At 41.0% G+C, this 10647-nt stretch overlaps 1 protein-coding gene across 2 annotated transcripts in view; it reads right to left on the minus strand.

Moving 5' to 3' along the window:
* Positions 1-10435, minus strand: part of RIC3 (RIC3 acetylcholine receptor chaperone) — a 39957-nt gene extending 29522 nt beyond the window's left edge. Inside the window, exons 1-2 of one of the 2 annotated variants that reach the window (XM_068944987.1) lie at positions 10152-10435; positions 1075-1183 (exon numbers count right to left, since the gene is read on the minus strand). The gene's annotated coding sequence lies outside the window, so the exon portion shown is untranslated. Of the gene's footprint in view, positions 1-1074; positions 1184-3831; positions 3846-10151 lie in introns of those variants that run through there. The other variant, XM_068944988.1, reaches the window with a different exon arrangement.
* Between the last annotated feature and the right edge of the window lie 212 nt (positions 10436-10647).

Genomic DNA, 10647 nt, shown 5'->3' on the forward strand with positions numbered 1-10647 from the left:
AGGACCAGCTGAGCAGCCAGAGGACCAGGAAAATTCATGGGAAAACGGGTGTTGGGGCAGAGGAGAAGTGGGGAGCCAGGCAATTGTAAAAGCTGGGTAGCAGAACTAATGCTGGGCCTAGAGACAGGGGAGGTGCATCTGGACTTGAGGAGGTCCTTCAGGAGCAGCCAAAATCACCACTTAATTAATTGGTAGACTAGTCAACACTAATTATGACAGGATTGCTCAGGAAAGGCCAAGGAAGCAGATTCAACGTACAATACAATCCCCTTTTAGAGGAAAAACAGTACAATCTTCTTTACTTCTAAAATCCCATAATCTGGAAGTGCCTGAATCTGGGTTACTGACTGTTGGGGCACTAGGGTAAGTAATATTGCACCATTTCTTGCTGTGCAAGTCATGATGCATTTAGGGAACTTACGTTTTGTAAAGAAGCACCAGACCACTGGAGCTCCTAACTATTCTCACCATCTCCTCTTGTTGGAAACATTCCCCAATGCTTGAAGCATCACATCCATTTTTGTTTTTCAGCCAAACCCTTTGATAATGCAGAGCCATGCAGCCATTTTTGACATTAAAACCAGATGTTTCAGCAGCTCTTTTAATTCTTTAAATGTTGGGGGTAGGAGGGTGTTCTACTAAACCTCTTGCTCATTAAGTTTCTTTCATCTCAAGGTGAAAAATTTGGAAGCACAGCTTCTGTTTCTCCAGAAGATGGCAGTGCCACTACAGAAAATAGCCAAGCAGCTCTGCTCCTAAGGTGACTGTTCTATAATTTGCCAGATCAGAACTCATATATAACAAGTTTTGATTTTTTTTTTAAATAGATGATCAGATAATTATACTTCAATGACTGTCAAAAGCAATAATGATAGCACTCATTACAACTTTAAAGCGTGCCTGGTTTCCCAAGGGCTCACAACAAACGTTAATTCATCTGAATGGAAACAGGAGACATAATTAGGCAGTAACTCATTTCTACCACATATAGTGTATGCTATAATTAATTTTTGCTACACATGTTCTCACTGGCTGTTGAGCTGTCCTCCTAACACCCATCTCATCTGCACCTACCTGGGGTAGATACAGGTGTTGCAATACGTGCAGTAGCAGGTAAGTAGCAGCTAAACACTGAATTCAATCCGAGGGAATGGAATAGCACTTCTGGCAGCACTCGGAAGATCTGAGGAATAAAACAAGCAAATAGAGGCATTGAAAATTAATAAGGAACACAGCACTGCACCAGATGCAGGAATATGCTAACTACATTGCTAAATAGATTGCAGTATGCTAACTAGACCATCTAAAATATATTCAGCCTGCTTTGACAAACAGTGTGAGCTGATGCTTTTAATTTTCAGGTTGAGCTTGATTTCTGATTATTTTTGTCACATAGTATTTCAAGGATTTTGTGTTATGATTACATATGATTTACTAAAAATAACGGATCAATGAAAAGATGCAGAACTTACTGTGCTTCTCTTTCCATTCATTTATTATATTTTTATAAGTCTTTCATTACAAAAAAAAGGCTCTATTCACTCTAAAAAGGCTACCTACCAGTTCAGTGAGAGGAAGGCAAGCAAAGAGTTATCCTACACCCTGCTAACATATTCACATAAAACTCATCCAATTTTGTTAAGACCTTTTGTAGAGAATCAAAAGTTAGGGAAGATTGTATTGTAATTCCTCTTCCTGACCTGAAAGTCACGCAGCTGGATTCAAGTAGGCCAGAAATGTCTGCTTTACAGAACAACCTTGTGGGTTTTTTTTTAAGCACTGAAAGTTTATACTGCTGACCCTGCCCTCCATACTAACAGCTGAGTCTCTAGTAGGAACTCATGACAGAAGACAATTTATCGCAACGATCAAAGAGTCAGCTGAAGGAAAGAACTACCTTGTTTTATCAATGCCAGCCTATAAGTTTTCCTTCTAATGGGGCAAAAGTTATATATTGCTCATTAGGTCTTAAAGATTCTCATTTTGTGGGGCACAATCAAAATTTAAATACTCCAGAGGTAAATAATTTGCTGCTTGATCCAACAGCACCTTTTGAAGTCGATGTAGAAATGTTCATTAGCATCAGTGAGATTTAGATCAGATGCTTATTTCCTAGTCAGAGGTAAAATAACGTAACTGGCTGGTCAACAGACGCTGCAGCCATGAAGAGCACAGAACCTTGAACTATGTACCAGCTAAGAGCAGGCAAGCACGAAGGAAAAGTTGTATTTCTTCAAGTGTTCTTGGCTTTGGAAGCTTTGTGTTGAGAAACCTTCATGCATTTTGTCAACACTGCGTGCGTGCACATTGCATCATTCGCATCCCTCCTGGATGGGGCCAAATCCTGCTCCATACTGCAGAGGAACATGTTGCAAACCATCCCCTACAAATTTCACAGGCTGGCACTGGTATCAAGGGGCTGTTAGCTGTTGAACCAGAAGCTACTGTGGTGAAAAACTCGGATACTATTTACTGTTGCAATACATTGCAGCACTGGTGATATCGTAGCTTTTCTGGAGAAAGCGTAGCTAGCTCATGTGAATAAGAAATTACGTTGAAAATGGTACTATGTAATCACCTTTTTCTTACAAGGATGACTGTATCTGATCTTGACACAAATTTTGAATAAGGTATGAGAAGGAAATACAGGTATAGACTAATAACATTTTATATCTCAGTTACTTTTAATTATCCATACTGAAGACGATGGCAAAGTAACTGGCAACGAAGCTTTCCATTACATATTTGGCAGAAATATCAGGCAATTAATGCATATTGTGGAGAATCTCCTCATTATTTATGCCTTTCAATTTGTTGCGTGGACTTAGTATATGACAAAATACATACATAAGGTATTCAAATGATGATCTTACAAATTATAGTCTGATATAACCTTCAAATGTAACTTTCCAAATTTTAAATTGCGTGCTGTACAATTAGGACATGTCAACGCTGAGATATAATCAAAAACTGTGACTAATGATACCCATCATGTTAAGAAAAAAAAAAAAATCATACCAATTTCTTACTGAGCTAGCTAGGCAGCACACAGGCCAGCCTCGTGAAGACCGTCACGGGCCGCTGCACTGGTGGGTACAGAAACAACTGAGCAGATCTAGAAAACTGCAAGTGAGTAGAGATACCCTGATTTCTATCCAGTAAAGATTTAATTCAGCGCTCGTATGAAATGCTATCATTTAATGCAAGCGACGCCAAAAATGGCTGCCATGGATCGTATTGTTCAAAGATGTTACTCTCTACATGTGAGCAACAATCAACTAACGCCAGCACCCGTTTCAGTGAGATAACTAAACTGGCCCGGTACATGTGAGGTGCGAGGCGTTGGAACTGGCAAAAACGAGCAGAATCGGTGTGTTTCTGTCATACAGGAGGAACAGCAGACTGTCAGGAGGGAACAGTTCCTATGCAAACACCTGACAGACCACGAAACTGCAACAGGATTAAGTAGGAAAATAAAAAAAACTGATGCAGCTGGAAGCTAACTAGAAGAATAAAACAAGTAGGATGTTAGTAGTCATCTCTCATCTCCAAGACCATTTGCAGAAGTCAAGAGCTATGCCTTTGAAGATACATGCACATCCCACACCAGCTCAAATTGCAACCTACGCTAGAGTATTATTCAAATGACGTTCCTCTTGTGCACGAAACGAGTGGATGGCCCCAGTGTCCATGAAGCACCTGCATCTCGATGCGGCGCAGACACTGGGAAGCGACGTCAGGTAGGAGTAATCGACAAAAGACAAGAAGTTCAAAGAGCAGAACATTAACCACAGCCCCTGGGGACTTGTTATTTCTGGGTCAGTTACTTACTTTCCATGTGTCTTTACTTAAGTCATTCAACCTCTATGTGTCTTTTTTCTGCTTGGTTGGGCTCCTTCAATTGCTAGCAGGACTTCAGTTATGGACTGTATTTATACGTCTAGAGGTTGGTTGAGGCCTCTAGGCACGACAATATTGCTGCCGCTGATCGATTGTTCCCATAAATGAGGAAAGGCACAACAGAGACGCTCGTGTGTCTTGCTGTAGCTGGTCCTACACTCAGAAACTGCGGCAGGAGGAGACCGACTCAAAGAGGGGAACAACATGGCTGGGACCTGCATATGGATGAAGGAAGAATGAAGGCCTTGGCAAAAAAAAGGGTAGAAATGGTAGCTTATGATTTTCAATGAAAAGGCTGAGAAGACGCTCAAGTGTAAATAATCCTTGGATGTGCAGCTGTAAGGACAGTTAATACCGAGTTCCCATTAAAAATCTCTCAGGAGATCTTGTAAGATTAAGTAAAATTAGCCCGAAGGCCCAAATTCTGCCTTCAAATTAGGCATCATTCAGTGAAATTAAAAAGCCCCTAAATGAGTGCAAGATCAGATTCAAAGAACACACTGCTGAAGTCTCAGTTTGTTAGATGAGTGACTCAGACATGAGGAGGATGTTGACTGAGCCAAGAAAGAAAACAACTTACTGTGAGTAGACCCGTGAAAACCCATACAAGACGAGAGCAACCACACCAGTCCTGCGCTGCAGATAAAAATGCCCTGGAGATGACAGCTCCCTGGGCAAGCCTTTCCAGAGGGCTTATGTTATATTTTTACACACACACACATATATGTGTATGTATGTAAGTATGTATGTATGTCTGCATGGCCTGCAGCTTGCAGTTAGCTCCTCACCTTGGCCAAGATAAAAACTGCCTTTCAAGCATGCAGTTTTGCTCATGTATGCAATTATACTTTGCAAATGACACCCCCAAAGTTTAGTCAGCTGATCCCATGAGGAAAAAGGTGTGGACCGGCGGCGCAGCATGGATGTGCCCTGCGTAAGAGGTTGTGCAAATAGGAAGAGGCTGGGCTCCTTTGGGTAAACGGCCTGCTTCACGTGGGCTAAAGCCGGGGCTGGCTGAGATTAGAGAATTACACATCAGTGGAAAATAACGACTGTGTGCAGTTCACAAGTCTCGTAACTTCTTATGACTAAAAATTGATGTAGCTACAAAAATTAGTGCTCTCAATTTTACATTAAGTGTTTTTTAAAAAAAGAATTATTAATTAGTATGTGCTGATACTGCAAGTTTTCATTACTTTCACCAGTCATCCATGTTATATATTTAGACTGTGTAGCAGATCATTGCATTATGCAACAGCCTTTTTTTAGGTTATTATGAATACCGTAATGAGGCTTGTTAGCATCTTTTCCTTGTCCTGATTACTGAAAGATTCTTGGTGGAACTGGTGCCAAATGGGGATCACAAGATCTATTACCCATGACTTTGGACTGTACCAGTTATTCCAACTTACCAGCAAAAATTTTTATTCAGATGATTACTATGTGCATTTTGCAAACCTTTGGCACTGTCGAGCACTTTGCACCTGCAAATAATTCCCCGGGAGTGCCTGGCATTGCTACCGTGACTTGGTGCTCAGCAGTGTCTGTGTTGGTCCATTAAGTCCTGGAGATGTTTATTACGAAGCTAAATTTTATTCAGCCACATCTCACAATGACTAGAAAGTATAATATAAATATTAGGGCTACCCTTGGTAGAAACAGTAAACAATATGCTGTTTACTAATGTAGAATGAATGTTGCTTAATTTGTGTCTGAAATAATTGCACAGGGGAGACTTCATTACATTGATACGAAGCACAATGTAGGCAGACTTCTCCTCTCTGATACTTAAGAATATTTCTGTACAGAAGCTACATTTTGTTGCTTAGAAAGACCGAAAATGAGCACCTTATCTTTTTAGGACCTGATTAGGCCTCTAATAGTCTATGAGGCAGATGAGCATTGAAAGCACGTACTTTCAGACAGTACCTTGAGCAAATCCTTAGGTGCAAATCCTTAAGTAAGTGTCCAACTCCTAAGAAAGGTGCAATCAGTGGGACTTACTCGAGTAGGTTGGAGCCACCGGAAATGCTTTAACCATTGGCGGGTAGGTGCCACAACACTTCGAGGACCAAAGCCTTGATACAAGGTTTTAAAAGACACTGGCATGCCAAACTGTTTTTGAAAGCAGCCCAGGAGCAGTCCCAAGGCAACCCTTTTAAACCCACCGCATGGGGCCCTGCCAGGGAAGGACATCAGTGGACGTCCCGTCCCGCTTCACTTGGATCTGTTTCGCAAGGCTGTGCCTGCGTTTGGGGCAGCTGGGCGCCGCGCACTCGTGCTTACCGCAGCCGAGCTGGTGCACTGGCACTCAGTAAGCTGCAGTGATTTAATTATGAGCCAGGGCTCTTAAATCTTATCAAAAGTCAACAGGATTTAGGCTACAAAGGATTGTCCGTTTGAAGGCATTCAGGTGCCTAAATCTCACTAGAAGGGTGGTGAGGGCTAGGGACTTTGTGCCTACGCGCATTAGTCTGGCCCACTGCGCTGGTAGATAGTCCAAGGCATGATGTAGCTTCTCAAGGAGTGCATCTATAAACATCCATCATCCGCCAAGGACAGTTTATAGATTGAAAGAGAGGATAATGGGAGGATGGTAATTTAAATCATAATACTTAATTGGACGTGAGGATTCCTAACATCCTCTTACTTTCCTAATTGCTAATATACTTAACACTGATTTTATCAATAGTTCGTGATATAAAAAATTACTTGATATCAGTTCATTAGTTAATTAATTGAGGGGGGGGGGCACACCCAACGAAGCCAAAAGTAGACGGAATTCTCAAACTTCTCCCTGAGTGAAAGGAGCAGCTCTGCCTTTGGTGCCGTGGTGCTAATTCAACTGGCCTGCACGTTTTTCAAGTTATTTCCAGCAGTGCAGCTTTACAAAGAAGAAGTGAATTACCGGGACCAGCCCTTCGTTTCAACTTTTGAGAGTTTATCTTTAGGATAAGGAAGCTTCAGGGTTCACCACACACAGCTCAGCACTGCCCTTACTTCAGCATGTTTAAGGAAAAATCCACAAGGTATTAAAGAACTATCGCAGAGTAAGATACACTACAGAATCAAAATAAATATATATCTCAGTTTTTCAAAAAACATCTAAATAGATGAACAAATATATTAAGAAATGGGATATAAAGTTAGTTTTTCTATAAGAATGATTATCTGTGCTAAATCCGAGGAGAAAAATATTAGTTATAAATATCCAAACAAGCCCTCTGAGATATGTCTAGTGAATGCTTTTTATATGCCTTTTCTGGAAAGAATGAAATACTACATACTTTTTTTTACATTGTTCAAGAGCTGGGGTAACTGAATGTTTTTGGTTACCCAATCCAACAAACAAAAGTATTTCAAGCCAGATCGTTTTACTTCTGAAACATCATGGCTGGAAAGGGACACATAGCCAGTTGAGGCAGCTCAACGGATGTGCAGTAACACGCTAAGTGATGGTCTGTCCATACCTTAAGGTCACCTCATTTATTTACAAGTAAGGCTGTGTCGGATCGGTCCTCAGTTTTTTGTTCCTCCCTCCCCCTTTTTCTTCCTTTATTGCTAATTTAAGGGGGGAGGGGGCAGGAAATGCAAGAAAACATGGTCCAATTCATCGCTTTTGCAACGCACTGATCTTTCCTTTACTGTCCACTGAGCCAAAGTTGAATCTATTTTCCAATAATGTCATCTACTGAGCGAAATGATCACACTTTCTTCCAAATACTGACAAATGCATGGTTTCATTTTTCTCATCTACAGACTCCACATATGTGACTTTTGATGGGATGGAAACCTCTCTGCCTGTCTGTCTTGGTCTTTTTGCTTTCACCTTCTGCATATGATATATCACAGCGTCTTTACCGCTGGAGAAAATTTAATCACTCCACTGAAGGTGAACGATATAAACTTTAGATTTGCAGCATTTCTACTTATTATTTATAGAGAAACCCAAACTCTAGGTTTTGGTTCATGCTAATTATCCTTCTGGGGGGGGAAACCACCACTTTTTTTTTACCCTAATTTTCTGTCCCCCATCTATACAGATAGTCTATAGGTAGTGTTATGTGACTGCGCTTTCTTCCTCTTGAAGACAAAAGTGATGACTTTTTGCAGCCCCAAACTCTGTTACAAATGCCATTGTTTGTCCCAATTCTCCCCACAACCTACACTTACCCCTCTAGTTTCATGTGATGATTTATTATTAAACAGCATATTTTCCATTATAGAAAAAGGCAGGCGGGGGAGGGGGAAAGTACCAAACAAACTCCAGTGGCTGTATTCAAAGTGTAATGCTTCTTATCACAAATAATTTTAAAAATGCAAGAACCCCAATTTGCAGCTAGGAGGCCCACTTGAGGGATCAGTTAAAATTTCCTCCTTTATACACATGCCAACTTTGACTTCAAAAAGACTTTATTCCCAAGGATAAACAACCCAATATTTGTGTAATATAATTAAGTGAAGGCATCTTTAAATGTCATACCAGCTTGTGCCATGCTTTAAATTGTTATGCATCAACAGAATTTAACGAGATGGCCAAGGATCCTGCTTCCTGCGTGAATGCGATAAGCCACAAATACTGTATAGCTCTTTAATAGATTGCCAAAATAAAGCATTTTGTATGCAAATTATTCATGGAGTGGCAAAGCTAATATAGTGCCAAAATTACGCCCACTGGTCCTCTGCAATTAGTAGTTAAGTTGAAGTATCTTCAAACTGCAGAATTTCTTTCAGTGTCTCCCAATACTTGAAACATCTTTTCATTTATGAAAATATGAAATAGCAGCTTTTATTTTCCCTTTAAGTTTTAGAGTATGTGTGCGCTATAGCAGAGAGGTGGCAAATGGGATCTAATCAGAATAACTGCACATAGGCTGCACAGGAAATAAATATAAAAGTCCAGTGACTTGCAAGAAAGTTGAAGGAGAAAGAAAAAAAATTGATTCCCCCCTCCACAGCCCATGCCCCTAAAAAAAATATGTGAGCCTTATGAAGTCAGGATGAAAAAACTAACTTAAAAAAAAAAGTCTATACTTGTATTAACAACAGCAAAGAATAAAATAAAAAATATAAGCAGCTGGATCGCAGTGCCACGTACTTTTTGGCCTCCTTCAGATACCTCCCAGTCCAAGAAACATCTGTATATTCCTAACACTTCCAGCAGAGAAACTAGATAGAGAAGCTGCCACTACAAAAAGCCAACACACGTAAATCATTTACCCCACAGCTTAACTGGCAAGAAATCCCCTGAATTCTTCTTTTTCAACAGACTCGGAGACAAACCACCCATATTCAAGGGTTTCGAACATAAAGTTAAGTACGTACACAAATGACTGGCTAGAACAAAGCACATGATATGGAAAACACTTGCAACATTCTCACTGTTCATTTTTAAATATTTATATTCTCCTCTGAATATAAATTCAGGGGAGCAGAGGAGCAACAAATATTGCAAGACAGAGAAAAAAAGAAAGAAACAAAGAAAAAGGACTTCCTAGATTCCAAGTTTCCAGTGAAAAACCTCTTTTCCTTATTCTTAAGCTGTCTGAGATCATCTCTCACGCCAGCTTAGGGCAGATAAGGGAGCAGTGGAAAGGAGAAAAAGAAGAATTGCTCCTTAGTGGAGAAATGGTTTGGAAAAATTTTAACAATAAGGTAGGAGATTACTAAGTATTCAGGCAACTTTTACATTCTTTGGTGTCATTTATAATACCGAGGAGAAATTAAGCACGATGAAAAACTAGACAAGCAGGTAGTTCCTGCAGATCATGTTCATTTGCTGTAGTGTTAATGCCAACTGTATTTTTCATTTACAGTCTAATCATCAAAAACATAGAGAACATGTCAAGAGCCTCTGACAGTGATTTAAGGAGTCTATGTCAAACTGCCTGGACCTAAATGGCCTTTCTAAACTAACCTGGAGGATTTACTACCAGCTAAATAAAAAATGCAATTTTGATCACAAACTATTTTCTAAAATTTTGTGGAATGCCATAAACAACTGTATGCAGTCCAGTGAACTCCAAAAGTTGTACTTACAGTCCACAGCTTTTTAGTAAGGGAAAGGGGAAAGGGGGTAGGAACCCAAGACCCATGACCACCACTTGCATACTTGGGTATTAAGGGGAGAACTGATTAACAAGTCTTATGGCAGGAAACTGCAATCCCTTGGAAAATAAACAAAAGCAACTACCACCGTTCAAGAGCGCAGCTCTTGCATTTGGAATCAGAGAAGTGTTCCTGCAGCGTACCAGCCAGACAAAATCCAAGTGGCGGCATCGGGAGCGCGCTGCCCACACCTCTGTACGCGGCCGATGGTCCGGGGGCTGGCTGGCAAATCAACCCTGCGCTCTCGGGACGGTCCGAGGGTCTCCATCGGGCAAGGGCCCGCACTGACGAGTCGTCACCGATTTTGTTAAAAAAGGAGAGAAAAAAAAAAGGCAACCAATGAAAATCAATCATCTGATGCTTCGCTGCCTTAAATACCAGTAGAGCAAACAAACAGCCCTAAACAATACAGCAGAAACCATATATCAATTACCCTAAATGCTCAAGCATTTTTGCTTCCCAGCCTGCAGCAGGCGAAGGCAGCGCGGGGCGGCTGCCCTGGGCTGATAATGGGCGGCTATTGTTCTGCGGCGGCTGGCGGCCCGATAAGGCCTGCCTGCGTGCACACGATAATGCGAGTGGGCAGACTGAACACTGCGAGCCGCAAATTTCTTGGGTCTCAGAAAAAGGTTCTATTAA

Source organism: Struthio camelus, chromosome 5 (genome assembly GCF_040807025.1).
Source record: "Struthio camelus isolate bStrCam1 chromosome 5, bStrCam1.hap1, whole genome shotgun sequence".
Lineage (NCBI taxonomy): Eukaryota > Metazoa > Chordata > Aves > Struthioniformes > Struthionidae > Struthio > Struthio camelus.